The following is a 12,391-nucleotide window of genomic DNA, read 5'->3' as shown; positions in this document are numbered from 1 at the left end:
TTATCAGCATTATGAAAAACAGAAAATGTTAAATATAAATGTGTTAAATATTAGAATTAGTTTAAATTTAAATTGGTATGTGTAGTAAAGATTAGATACGAAGCATTATATCTTACTTTTATTATTAATTTGTTTTAATCTAGAGGTACTTGGACGATCAAGATCACATGTTTTTTCAGCTTGATTTTCAGAACCTAAAAATTAAATAATTTTAAATAATGTGTATGTGTAAGTAAACATTAAGTTGCTAAATCTTTTTGTCTGTGTATGAAGTTTGTGTATGAACTTGTGAATCTAAATGTAATATTAATTTAAACTAAAAACTTTCTTTAATGGTTAGAATAATTAAATATTACTGGCAATATTATCTTCCCATTTATCCATTACAGCATCAATTTCTTGAATAGTTTTTTCTTGGTCTTCTTTGCTAATTCTCCGATCCATAAGCATTAAAAGTAATTTAGCAATTTTTGAAGTTTGGAATATTTCTTGAGGCAATCTAAATATTGGTATTTACTTTTAATTGCATATAATGTGTCTATCTAATTATTTTCTTTAAAGCAATATTATAAATTAATTAATATACTCTGACGTATTGTTTACTTACATTTTAAACTAATGATTTAAAAAATATTATAGTTTTAATATAAAGTTTGTTAATAGTATTTATTATTGCAGTTTACTAAAAAATTTAAATAAAAATAATTATAAATATTAAGCATAAATTGTCAAACCTGTAAAATTCTTCATGAGTTTTTTTCGTGTGTCTCATAAACGTGGCCGATTGGTCCATTTCGACATTATCTAGACTTAGAATTTGTAACACTGTAGCTATCTGTTTCCGTAAACGAGATGATGTTATGGTATTAGGGTACTGTGCTTCACATGAATAAGCATATTTTCTTAAAGTCCGAGCACCATTAATCCACCTATTTGAACTGCCTACTAAAGCAAATAAATAGAGATTTTCACTTAGTACACATTTTGTGTTTTCTCTAAAATTTAACATTATATATTTTTCCAAAAATCCAAAAATATATAACAATATATTTTTGGATTTTTGTAGGAAACATTATGGGTATTGCTTTACTTCCTTTTCCAATGGTAACTATTCTTTTAAAATATTTTGTTAATTTTTTTCAGTTTCTGATAATATATCTAAGCATTCCTCCTGAACATTTGTACTACATTTATATGATGGAAGTTTCATATATTGTACATCACCAATTCTTTTATGATTTAGAGATATTGTTAGAGCCAAGATCGTTTCTGATAATGTTTTAAAAGCTTCAATATTGGTTATATTATTTTGGACCTCTGCTGCTGCTTTTTCAGCTGATTCATAGCAATAAGTGTTGAATATTATTACATCTGCAGTGACTGGAAGCCTTTGAGGATTCAGGGAATTTTTTTCACTTAAGTCTTTAAGGGCCAAACTTCCCATTTCAAATTTCCAATTATGACTTACAAGTTTACTAACATTTTTTATTCGTTTTAATGAAATTTCATAGTTTTCTATTGGTAAAATTGGATCTCTTTTTAAAATTAAGGTTTCAGCAGTGGAGCAAATACTAAGTAAAATTATTCGAAAATGTAATGCTAATGAAGGAGCTTGAAATTCTTTAGAGGATTCCGTATAACCTGAAATTAACCGAACACATGAAACAACTTTATCAAAATTTTCTGGATTTAAACTTTCCAATATAGAATTAATGTTATAATTTTCCTGCAGGCTAATTAAAAGTCGTCCTAATTCTCTTATTTTATTGCTTACTAAATTTTTGATGTGCGGTCTTTTATGTTTTTTTAAATAATCTTCTGCATATTGGCATATAAGTGGATCACTTTTCCCAGTAATGATATTTTATCGGCACGCATAATACTAAATACCTCTGATTTAAGCCTAAGTCTGTTTAAAAATGGTGTTCTAGTTTCGTTAAAAGCAACTAGTGTTTGGCCTTCGCTGGTATATCTTGTACTGGAGCAATTTTTTTTGTTATTATAATTGCAAGTCTTTATATGTCTATTTAAACTATTTTTTCGATACATTCCTTTACAAAAAATACATGGTAAGAATAATAGTTGTTTTTCGGCGTCTGACGATGTTGGTCTCTGGACAGGTCTTATTATATTTTCATTGTATACGGAAAAATTTCCTTGTTTTCTTAATAAATTGATAAGATGTTTTCTTTGAGTTGTGCCCTTTTTAAAACTTAAAATAGTCTTTACACTAGCTTCATTGGAATGATTTCTAAGGAGGTGCCTTGAAAAATTAGTAACACCGATATTGCAATAAGGACACAGATCTTTTTTATCCCATATTCTGTTTTTTCTACGACTTATATCAATTTCATGACTGAAAATCTAAAATTAAGCATAAATAATTTATCTTAATATAAGTTATTCAACAAATTACATATTTATCGATGATTTTAATTTAGGAACATTTTGGTGTAATATTCCTCGATATTGCGTATTTTGTTTGTTAAAGTTGCCATCAGTAATTTTAGTATTAATTATTGTTTTCTCTTTGTTCTCATTATTCTAAAATAATGCTAAACGTTAAATTAACAGTTTTTAATATTTTATATATTAATTCAGTACAGTTAATTAGTTGAGACTAAGTAAAAAAATAATATGAATTGATAGAATTAAAATTAGAACTAGTATGCATTGGTAAACTGATTTTTTACTATATTACGTTTTGGTATTTTTACACAATGCTAAAAAGTACTAAATATTATTTATTATTTAAAAATCAATACGTGTAAGTCTGGCTGAGGGTTCAAATTATTAATAACAGTTCCAGATAAAATGCTTTCAGTTAGGCAAGAATTATTAGCAGCAGTAATTAAAATGTCTTCTTGAATAATAATATTAGGAGCAGTCAATTCGGAAAAATTTGTATTATTACCATTTTCTGTTTAGTTATCGGCACTTAATACGGATTTGCGATTCTAAAAATAAACCTTTTATTTTAAAAATTAATTTATCATCTTTTCTTTTAACAATTCTAACTAAAAAATATACATATAAAAGTAAGAAATATACCTTTGCGAAATAGCGATCGATAATAATTTCACTGTCAGATAAACAGTAGTCATCATTTACAGAAGACGCATTAAAAGTTGAATAATTAATATCTGGATGATTCCTGATGAACAGTTTGCATTAGGAGCATATTCAAAACCATTATTCGTGTTTGGAAAGTTATTATAGCTAGATTCCAATTTTTCACTCTAAAATTTTTTTTTATATGTTAAATTTTTTTTTAATATGGAAAAAATACCTGAAATATAATTCTATCTGTCTGGGGTAGAATAGTTTCAGTATCAGACACATCTTTATCATCCGTATCTAGATTAATAGTTTGTTCATGCGAGGATTTACTAGGAGAAACTTGCGAAGAAGAGTTCGAAATGTTTTCCCTTATTTTGGAGCTGCATGCCTATAGAAACACATACATATGTCATTTTTATACTATATCATAAGACTATGAAAATTTATATTTTTATACCCATAAAACGTAACAACTTACCAAGTTTTCTTCAGCTACTAACGAAAGGGCTTTATTTTCACTTTTACATATTGTTTCATTTTTCCATTGCTTAAATCCAACCCATTGATCTATTTCATCTACAAATTTGTATGTATTTTCATTTAAAAGTGGTATTTCTTGTTAACTTGTGTTTCTCTTTTAAACTAATAGACAAGAAGCATCATGCAATAGGCAAAAGAATGGTACTATAAAACACATTCTGCTTATACAGTCTAACAGGAGCTTATCCATAAACAGAAATTATATGAAGTGAATTTTAATAATCTTGGTTTGTATGAAGTTCTTCTGCGTTGTTGGATTTAGGTTAAAAAAGTGTTTGGATAATCAAAACTTTTTTCGAAGAGATTTCTAAGAAGTGATCCTATTTTTTTTAATTCCGTTAATTTTTTATCTAATTGATAAATTTACATATACTTCTGATTTGTAGAGTCCTGGAAATGATCTCATAGAAGCTGAAATATCGAAAAATTATAAGTTTTGATCACTTTAATCCAATAACGCAGAAAAAGTTTTAAAAAGTTACACTTGTTTAAAATTGGAATACCAATTATGTTATTTATAACTAAATTTTAGGGGGATCTAATACGAAAAAGGGATCTTTGTATAAATAGTTATATCTATGTAAACATCGGCGTTTTCACTCTCTTATATAAATGCGCATTTTCCTTTGCATAATTCCTAAAAATATAAACAAAGTTTAAAAACAAAAGTTAAATTTTGTTTTCATTAAAACAAATGTCTAAAGTTTGGATGTCGGTGACATTAAATATGAGATCGGTTGTAAAAACTTAAACCATCAGGCAACACAATTTGTAGACTTTCTTTGTAGACATTATAGTAGCTTTTTATATAACAATCAATCAAGAATTTTGCACATTGTAATATAAATTTGTAAAATTATTCTATCTAGTTTTATGCAAAATTCAAGACTAAAAAAAATAAAATAACTCTTTTTTTATAAATTGAATAGTAAATATTAAAGTATTTCGTACTTACCATTATCACGTTTTAGCAATGATAAATTTTTTTTACTTCTAGACATTTCGTCTATTGAGCACACTGACACATTACAAATGAGTATGTTTTCTCCACAAGCTGAGATCTCGAATCTCAGTTTGTTTGCTTACTTGCATTTCCGACGATATTCGATTCACACGATTTTTGTATATGTTGCAAAAAAGAAATAAGCCGTAATAAAAACAGAGATATTGATTCTTTAAAAAAACACAAAAGATAAACACGAATATCTAACTGATTCACGAGAATTGATGATTCATGTGTTTACTGTGAGTAATTTCTTTGTGCAAAGATAATAAAATAACAACAAAACATTCTTTATTATGAGCTGAATTTATCTAACCTATTACTAACTTAGTTAGTTAAAAAACAAAAATATAAAAAATCCTACAATTATCTTAGGGTACCTATAGGGTTGTGATTTAACAACGGATAAATTAAGTAAAAAGATTTTTTTTTGGACATATTTTTAACAAATACACCCGATAAAATGAAAATATACGGGGTGTTTCAAAGTATAAGAAAAAAAGGTCTTTACTTAAATGGAACATCCTGTATATTTTAGCATATTGCTTTATATTTCACTTAGAGTTAAAAAAAATTAAAGAAAATTAATTAATTAAAAGTATAGGATAGGAATTTAAAGTATACAATATTCTTAAGTTCTAAAAATGATCACCAGAGGGCGTAACTGCCATCTTAATTTTAGAATTGCACTTTCTTTTAAATCCGCATAATAAACTAAACATGTTTTTCACATTTTTAAAGAGATCTGCCATTTTTTTGTGAAAAAAAATTAGTTATTTCAAAACCAAAGATAGTAGAATGGCGTTCAATGGTTTTGTGCAATAATCAGTGCATGCAAATTTTAACAAATTTGGTATTAATAAAAATCCCCCAAAATATTGTTCATTCCGTCAGGGGGCTATTTTTGACACCATGACAAAATTCCATAAAAATCAAATTGATCGATATGGCTTTTTCTTTATGATAGGCCCAAAGCCCGTTTTTCAAAATCTCATTCAAATTTCAACGATTTTCACGGGCTTTTTTCGATGTTATTTGGCAACTTTTTGGTAAAAAAGTCAAATTCATTCCATTTGTTTTTTTTTAGATTTTGGGTCATAGTGTAAGAATTAGCCCCCTGGATCCCCAGCATCTTTGTTTTTGAAACAGTTGATTTTTTATTTACGAAAATAATAGATAAACTGGTATTCTTTAATAATGTGAAAAAATAGTTTATTATGCAAAATATGCAATTTTAAAATTTAAGATGGCAGTTACGCCCAGTTGTCATTTTTAATACTTAAAAATATTTTCTATCGATTTTTCATCACCGATTTACCCTAAATGTAATCCCACGTTATCCAAGAATATCGAGCGATTGCGTCAAGAAAAGAGCTTTATCTTTTCTGTTTAAATATAAAATATCTAATTTTGAAATAATTTAGATTCTTGAATAATAAATGTACTAACGTATGATGCTGTTTTCCCTTTTTAGTAAAGTATTCCTGTTTAAACAATGATCATTCGACAGCAACAATTTTCTGCGATTTCTCTAAAGCTTTCGACTGCGTAACTCATAATATCTTAATTAATAAATTGGAGCACTACAGGTTTAGAGGAATGCCCCTCGAATGGTTTAAGATCTATCTTAAAAAGTTAGCTTGTAAGGGTTAATGGACGTCTTCATGCAGGCCGATAGAATATGGGATGACTCAAGGTTAGCTAGAGCATTGCTAGTCTAGACATCAGCGGTAAAATCTGTCTTTTTGTGGACGATACAAGTTTTACTTGGAGCAACCCGGATATTAAGGTACCACATAAAGTTGTATCAAATTACCAAGTCACAATTAAATCGTGGTGCGATTTGCTTTATCCAAAAAGTTAAGCTCTGCATGTTTTGCACTTAGATCGGTTTACAGGGATTTGGAGTTGGCACCGTCTAGATTAGTATATTACGTCTTTTTTGCATTCGTGGGATTTCTGTTACGCTTTTCCATTCTGGGGTACGTGTTGTAAAATTTGAGCGCATTTTTAAGCTACAAACGGAGCTGCTTGTTATTCACTGAGACTAGTAGAACTCCCTGTCAAGAATTATTTAAAAAATATAAAATATTAACTCTTCTACTTTCATTTATATTTGAAACTATTTGCTTAATTCGCAAACATGTATCAGCAATTCCCGAAACGCCATCTCACAATTACTAACTTGGGAATAGAGGGCATGATTTTTATCTTCTAACTCTACGGTCACAGTTAGTTAAAAGCTCTATACTGTATTCAAAAAAAATGAACAATTATCTTTCTTTTTTTCGCACATTTCGCAAGGCTTTAAAATCACATATGCTGGAGAGAACATTGTATGCAGTGAACCACTTTTTTATAATAGATAATGTTAAAACGTTATAAATATTCATTTATTAAAACTTTTTTTATTTTCCTTACTTTTTTAATTTTTTTATATTTTGTACTAAAACTATGTACTATACGTATATAATGTGATTACCCACAATTTTCATTTTATTGTACAAAGATTTATAGTATGTATTTATGAATATTTAGATTTTATGTTTTCTGAATTGTTGTATGTTATCTGTTTGTTTTTGTTTATGTTTTTAATTATTTTATAAGCTTTGTCTACAAAATTTGTAAAAATGTTTTGGCAATAAAGCAGATTATTATGCTTAACTGAAAAAAGCGAGCACTAGAAAACTAAAAACACAGCGAAGTTCGGATAATCTTTAACTACAAATATCATAACATAGAACCTGTAAGTTAATAGAAATGTGATTAATGTTATATAGTCTTTCTTGTATTTTTAATTTAATTTAAAGTAACAACCTCATTTTGCTCGGTCAGCAGCAGGAATCCTCCTTTTTCTAATAAAAAACTTAGCAACCCTATCAAAACCGAAACACATCCAACACAAAAAAAATACAAGTATAAAAAACAATAATACATAAGTATAATAAAACTATAAAAAAAAACAAAATAAATATAATAAAAGAACAAAAATTAAAAAGAAACTATTTAAACGTTATCAGAATAAAACTCATTGAGATTATTATAAGCCAAATTGCAAACTCTTTTCCGAAAGAGCTTAGAGAAAGGAAAAAAATGCTTTTAAATTTAAATTACTTTGCAAATGATTACATATTTAAATGCTTTTAGGTTCAAATTTCAAGATGGATTTTGTAAAGTAAGTTTCTGTCTATTTTTATAAGTAAGAGTTACTGTTTCTAGAACAAATAGACCATATAAATTCCTCATTTTTCTAAAAACAAAAGATTATGCCTGTTTTGTTGTGCCACTAATTTAAAAATATAATAGCACACTTTTTAAAACAAAAAATGGAGTACTTAAAGTATTGGTTACAAAAACCCCAAAACCTTATCCATCATCCATCATATATGTATTAATCTCAACTCGACCGGAGCTCTTTTTTTTTTTTTTTTTTTATTGACTGTGCTGAGCACATTTAGTCACGAAAAACCTCTATATAATTTTTTACTACTTAAACTAAATCGGATATCACAAACGACCATGCCAAGTCTGGAACTCGAACCCAGGGCCACACGACTGCTAGGCAGGTATATACCCACCGCGCTGCCGGGGCCGGCGACTGGAACTCGATAATCTTAAATAACATTCTGTAACGTCGTTGATCTAATTTGTGCTAAATAGTTTAATACAATGGCAAATATACAAAATACTTGTTCAATTGACTCAAATACTTAATAATGCCAATTTTTGTTAATATTTTGAATTAAGATGGTGAGATAATAATGGATACTATTTTCAAAGTCTATATATTTCAACAATTAAAACATAGTTGAACAACAGTTGAATATTTAAACTTTTCTATTTTATTTTAATAGGAAACGTATCAACTTTTATTTAAATTCATTAATTTTAAAATGTGTAAAAACGTATTGTAAGAGTAGCACATTGATCGCCCTAAATTCCGGCTATTATTTAAAATTCAAGCGTTTGAAACGATAGTTACACTTCCTTTTTTTCTATTATTTCAACATAAAAATCAGTACATTAAATTAAATGAATACGTTCCCGATAGCTTTTCAGGTATTCTTATATTTTACACTTATAATTATCCAAACAATAATAAAGTAATATAAGCAATATTTAAGTTATTTATACTTTCGGCACGTAATTTGCAATATGTCAAATTTCCAAACCAAGAGTATTCGTGTATACGTGCGTATACGATATATTTTTTATTCTGAATGCCAATTTTTTTTGAAAAAAATATTATTTTTATTGTGTGTTTAATTTCAAAAAATTGAAATCTGTAATATTTCAATCTTGCAAATAACTTATTATTACCTTTACCGAAAGAAAATTCTAAAATAAATTTCATAAATCCAATCAAAATTTCATAAATGGCACTCCTTCCTAATACATATTATGAAATATAAAATATTAGTGGCAGGCTTTTAAAATATAATCCTATTTTCCCTTTAATTTACTTGTTCAAAACTAGATTATCACAGTATAGAGTACTTCTACCCATTTTTTTTCTTTATGATTTTCATTTCTATGAACACAGAAATAGTTTATGGATAAACATAAAAGCAATCTAATTTTGCCTTACAAAAATGCAATATTTGATCTGGCAACATCGTTGGATCTGGCGTTATGCAGTAACTTTGATGATATACAAGGTCGGATCTCGAGTTTCACCATATATTCAGTGGATCTCGGGTTGATATATACAGGGTGGCCATTTGAAAACGAAACAGAGCCTATTTTGGGTCCCTCAGAACATTTTCGAAAAAATCCTCGGACCCGTCAATTTTTGATTCAAGGGGGAAACATTTTTTTGCTAGTTTCGCCCCTCTGAGGGCAAACCCCTAGCGGGGGTGACAAGGGCCCCCAAAATTTTAAATGAAACGGGGGTCGACTGATACCTTATTTTGAAGGTATTTTTATGTGGATTATAACCCTATAGTTTTAAATCGTTACTATTTGCCTAGTCGATACAGGGGCTAATAAAAGTTCCAAAAAAATGTTAAAAACTATAATTTTAAATAAAGGGCTTAAAGATAAAATCAATCAAATAAATGTTCAAAATGTTGGCCTTCGACTTCCATACAATAATACAGGTTTTGTTCAAACCTTTCCAGATAATAAAAACAGTGTTTTTCTTACCATAGCAAAAAAAGGGTTTTTCCCAGAGAATGGTGGAAGAAGCAGTCTGTATTGTGTCACTGAAGGACAAACAGGGGCATTAAGTTGTAAAAAACAAAATTTTAAACTTGTTTAATTAATAAAAATATGGTTTTCTTACTATGGCAAAAAAGGGACTTTTTCCCAGAAAATGGAAATCATACATCAGTCATAAATGTATCATACCATATTTCGGCTAAATAATATATGGATCTTTCTTCCTCCCAAAATGTTTTAATTTTCTTCAAATATTCTTTACACCACCTGACAATTCCATTACAGCAGTTCTTTTGTTAATCATCTTAAGCTTAAATCCAAGTTTTATCAGGTATCTCCGCAAGGTTGAGACTGAGAAATATTTGTCCCTTGCCGATAAGGTGTCCTTAACCATCTCTATGGTCAGAACCTCATCAAAACAAATCCACAAACACAAATAAAAAAAAACACACTTCGTCACAGTAAAAACTGCAAAAAATTTAGATGAATACAGGCCAAATTCTAAATTCTCTACTTTCATAAACGTATAAAAAGCAAAACCGGCAAAACCCATTAAATAACAATAACCTCACATGACCCCCCTCCCAACTATTAAAGGCGATAGACCCATCCAACAACTATTTTAACGGAGATAGACCCATTCTTAAAGATCTCTTTAAAAACACGTCAAATTTAATACAAAAACAGCCCCAAAATTTATTTGAATAATTCCCCCGTAATTTTCAAAATCACTGGGATAGGATACACAACCATTTGCACAGCCTAAAGTAGGAATCGCCAGAACGCAGGTGTTTTATCTTTGTTTAATAGACTGGCTAAAAAGAGGTGACAAGTCTGTGATTATTGAAAGTATTTAAAGTATTTTGTAAGATGCTTGGATTTTAGTCCGCGGTCAATTTTTTGATATTATTTTCTTTCTAAAAATTAACATTTTCAAAAGAAAAATTAAAAATAGTATATAACGTGGGGTTTTACGTATATTTAAAATGATTGCTTTTATGTTTACCCATAAACTATTTCTGTATTCATAGAAATGAAAATCATAAAGAAAAAAAAATGGGTAGAAGTACTCTATACTGTGATAATATAGTTTTGAACAAGTAAATTAAAGGGAAAATAGGATTATATTTCAAAAGCCTGCCACTAATATTTTATATTTCATAATATGTATTAGGAAGGAGTGCCATTTATGAAATTTTGATTGGATTTATGAAATTTATTTTAGAATTTTCTTTCGGTAAAGGTAATAATAAGTTATTTGCAAGATTGAAATATTGCAGATTTCAGTTTTTTGAAATTAAACACACAATAAAAATAATATTTTTTTCAAAAAAAATTGGCATTCAGAATAAAGAATATATCGTATACGCACGTATACACGAATACTCTTGGTTTGGAAATTTGACATATTGCAAATTACGTGCCGAAAGTTTAAATAACTTAAATATTGCTTATATTACTTTATTATTGTTTGGATAATTATAAGTGTAAAATATAAGAATACCTGAAAAGCTATCGGGAACGTATTCATTTAATTTAATGTACTTATTTTTATGTTGAAATAATAGAAAAAAAGGAAGTGTAACTATCGTTTCAAACGCTTGAATTTTAAATAATAGCCGGAATTTAGGGCGATCAATGTGCTACTCTTACAATACGTTTTTACACATTTTAAAATTAATGAATTTAAATAAAAGATGATACGTTTCCTATTAAAATAAAATAGAAAAGTTTAAATATTCAACTGTTGTTCAACTATGTTTTAATTGTTGAAATATATAGACTTTGAAAATAGTGTCCATTATTATCTCACCATCTTAATTCAAAATATTAACAAAAATTGGCATTATTGAGTATTTGAGTCAATTGAACAAGTATTTTGTATATTTGCCATTGTATTAAACTATTTAGCACAAATTAGATCAACGACGTTACAGAATGTTATTTAAGATTATCGAGTTCCAGTCGCCGGCCCCGGCAGCGCGGTGGGTATATACCTGCCTAGCAGTCGTGTGGCCCTGGGTTCGAGTTCCAGACTTGGCATGGTCGTTTGTGATATCCGATTTAGTTTAAGAACTAAAAAATTATATAGAGGTTTTTCGTGACTAAATGTGCTCAGCACAGTCAATAAGAGTACATCAAATAAACTTCAAAAATTAAATTGAAATCAAATCAGAACAATAGCTAACGCTATTAGTTATTGTATTTTCTTAATTCTGGTTATCTTCAAACCATAAAAAGGATCATTTAAGTCAACTTGAATAACATAAATACCAATTTTGAATTATATTCGAAAAATAAATAACCATTATGGAGTGAGATATGACTATTTTTTTTAAACACAATACATCAGAAAAATGTTAAATATCATTTATAGTATATCAAATGTTCTCCAAAAATTAAATTGGAGTCAAATCGGACAATGCTATAGGGTTTGATTGTTGTATTTTCTTAACCCTGGTTATGTCCAAAACGTAAAAAGGATCATTTAAGTCAACTTGTATAACCTAAATACCAAATTCAAATTACATTCGAATAATAGACAACAGTAATAGATTGAGATATGAGTATTTTTTTAAAACACAATACTGCGAAAAAATTTTAAAATCATTTAGAGTATATTATATA

At 28.1% G+C, this 12,391-nt stretch overlaps 1 long non-coding RNA gene across 3 annotated transcripts; it reads right to left on the bottom strand.

The window, feature by feature from the left end:
• Window positions 1-208: 208 nt before the first annotated feature.
• On the bottom strand, window positions 209-4,717 carry LOC126743643 (uncharacterized). Of its 3 annotated transcripts, none has more exons than XR_007662944.1 (6): window positions 4,556-4,717; window positions 3,539-3,636; window positions 3,290-3,448; window positions 3,052-3,239; window positions 735-2,544; window positions 209-682 (listed from the first exon to the last, which is right to left on the bottom strand). It is a non-coding gene; the product is annotated as an uncharacterized LOC126743643 (long non-coding RNA). The 3 variants fall into 3 exon arrangements; XR_007662943.1 differs by having other exon boundaries at window positions 270-294; window positions 357-2,544; XR_007662942.1 differs by having other exon boundaries at window positions 209-2,544.
• Window positions 4,718-12,391: the final 7,674 nt, after the last annotated feature.

The sequence above is a fragment of the Anthonomus grandis genome, chromosome 1, assembly GCF_022605725.1.
Source record: "Anthonomus grandis grandis chromosome 1, icAntGran1.3, whole genome shotgun sequence".
Lineage (NCBI taxonomy): Eukaryota > Metazoa > Arthropoda > Insecta > Coleoptera > Curculionidae > Anthonomus > Anthonomus grandis.
The sequence above is the reverse complement of the archived record's forward strand: the minus strand, read 5'-3'. Positions and strand labels throughout refer to the sequence as shown.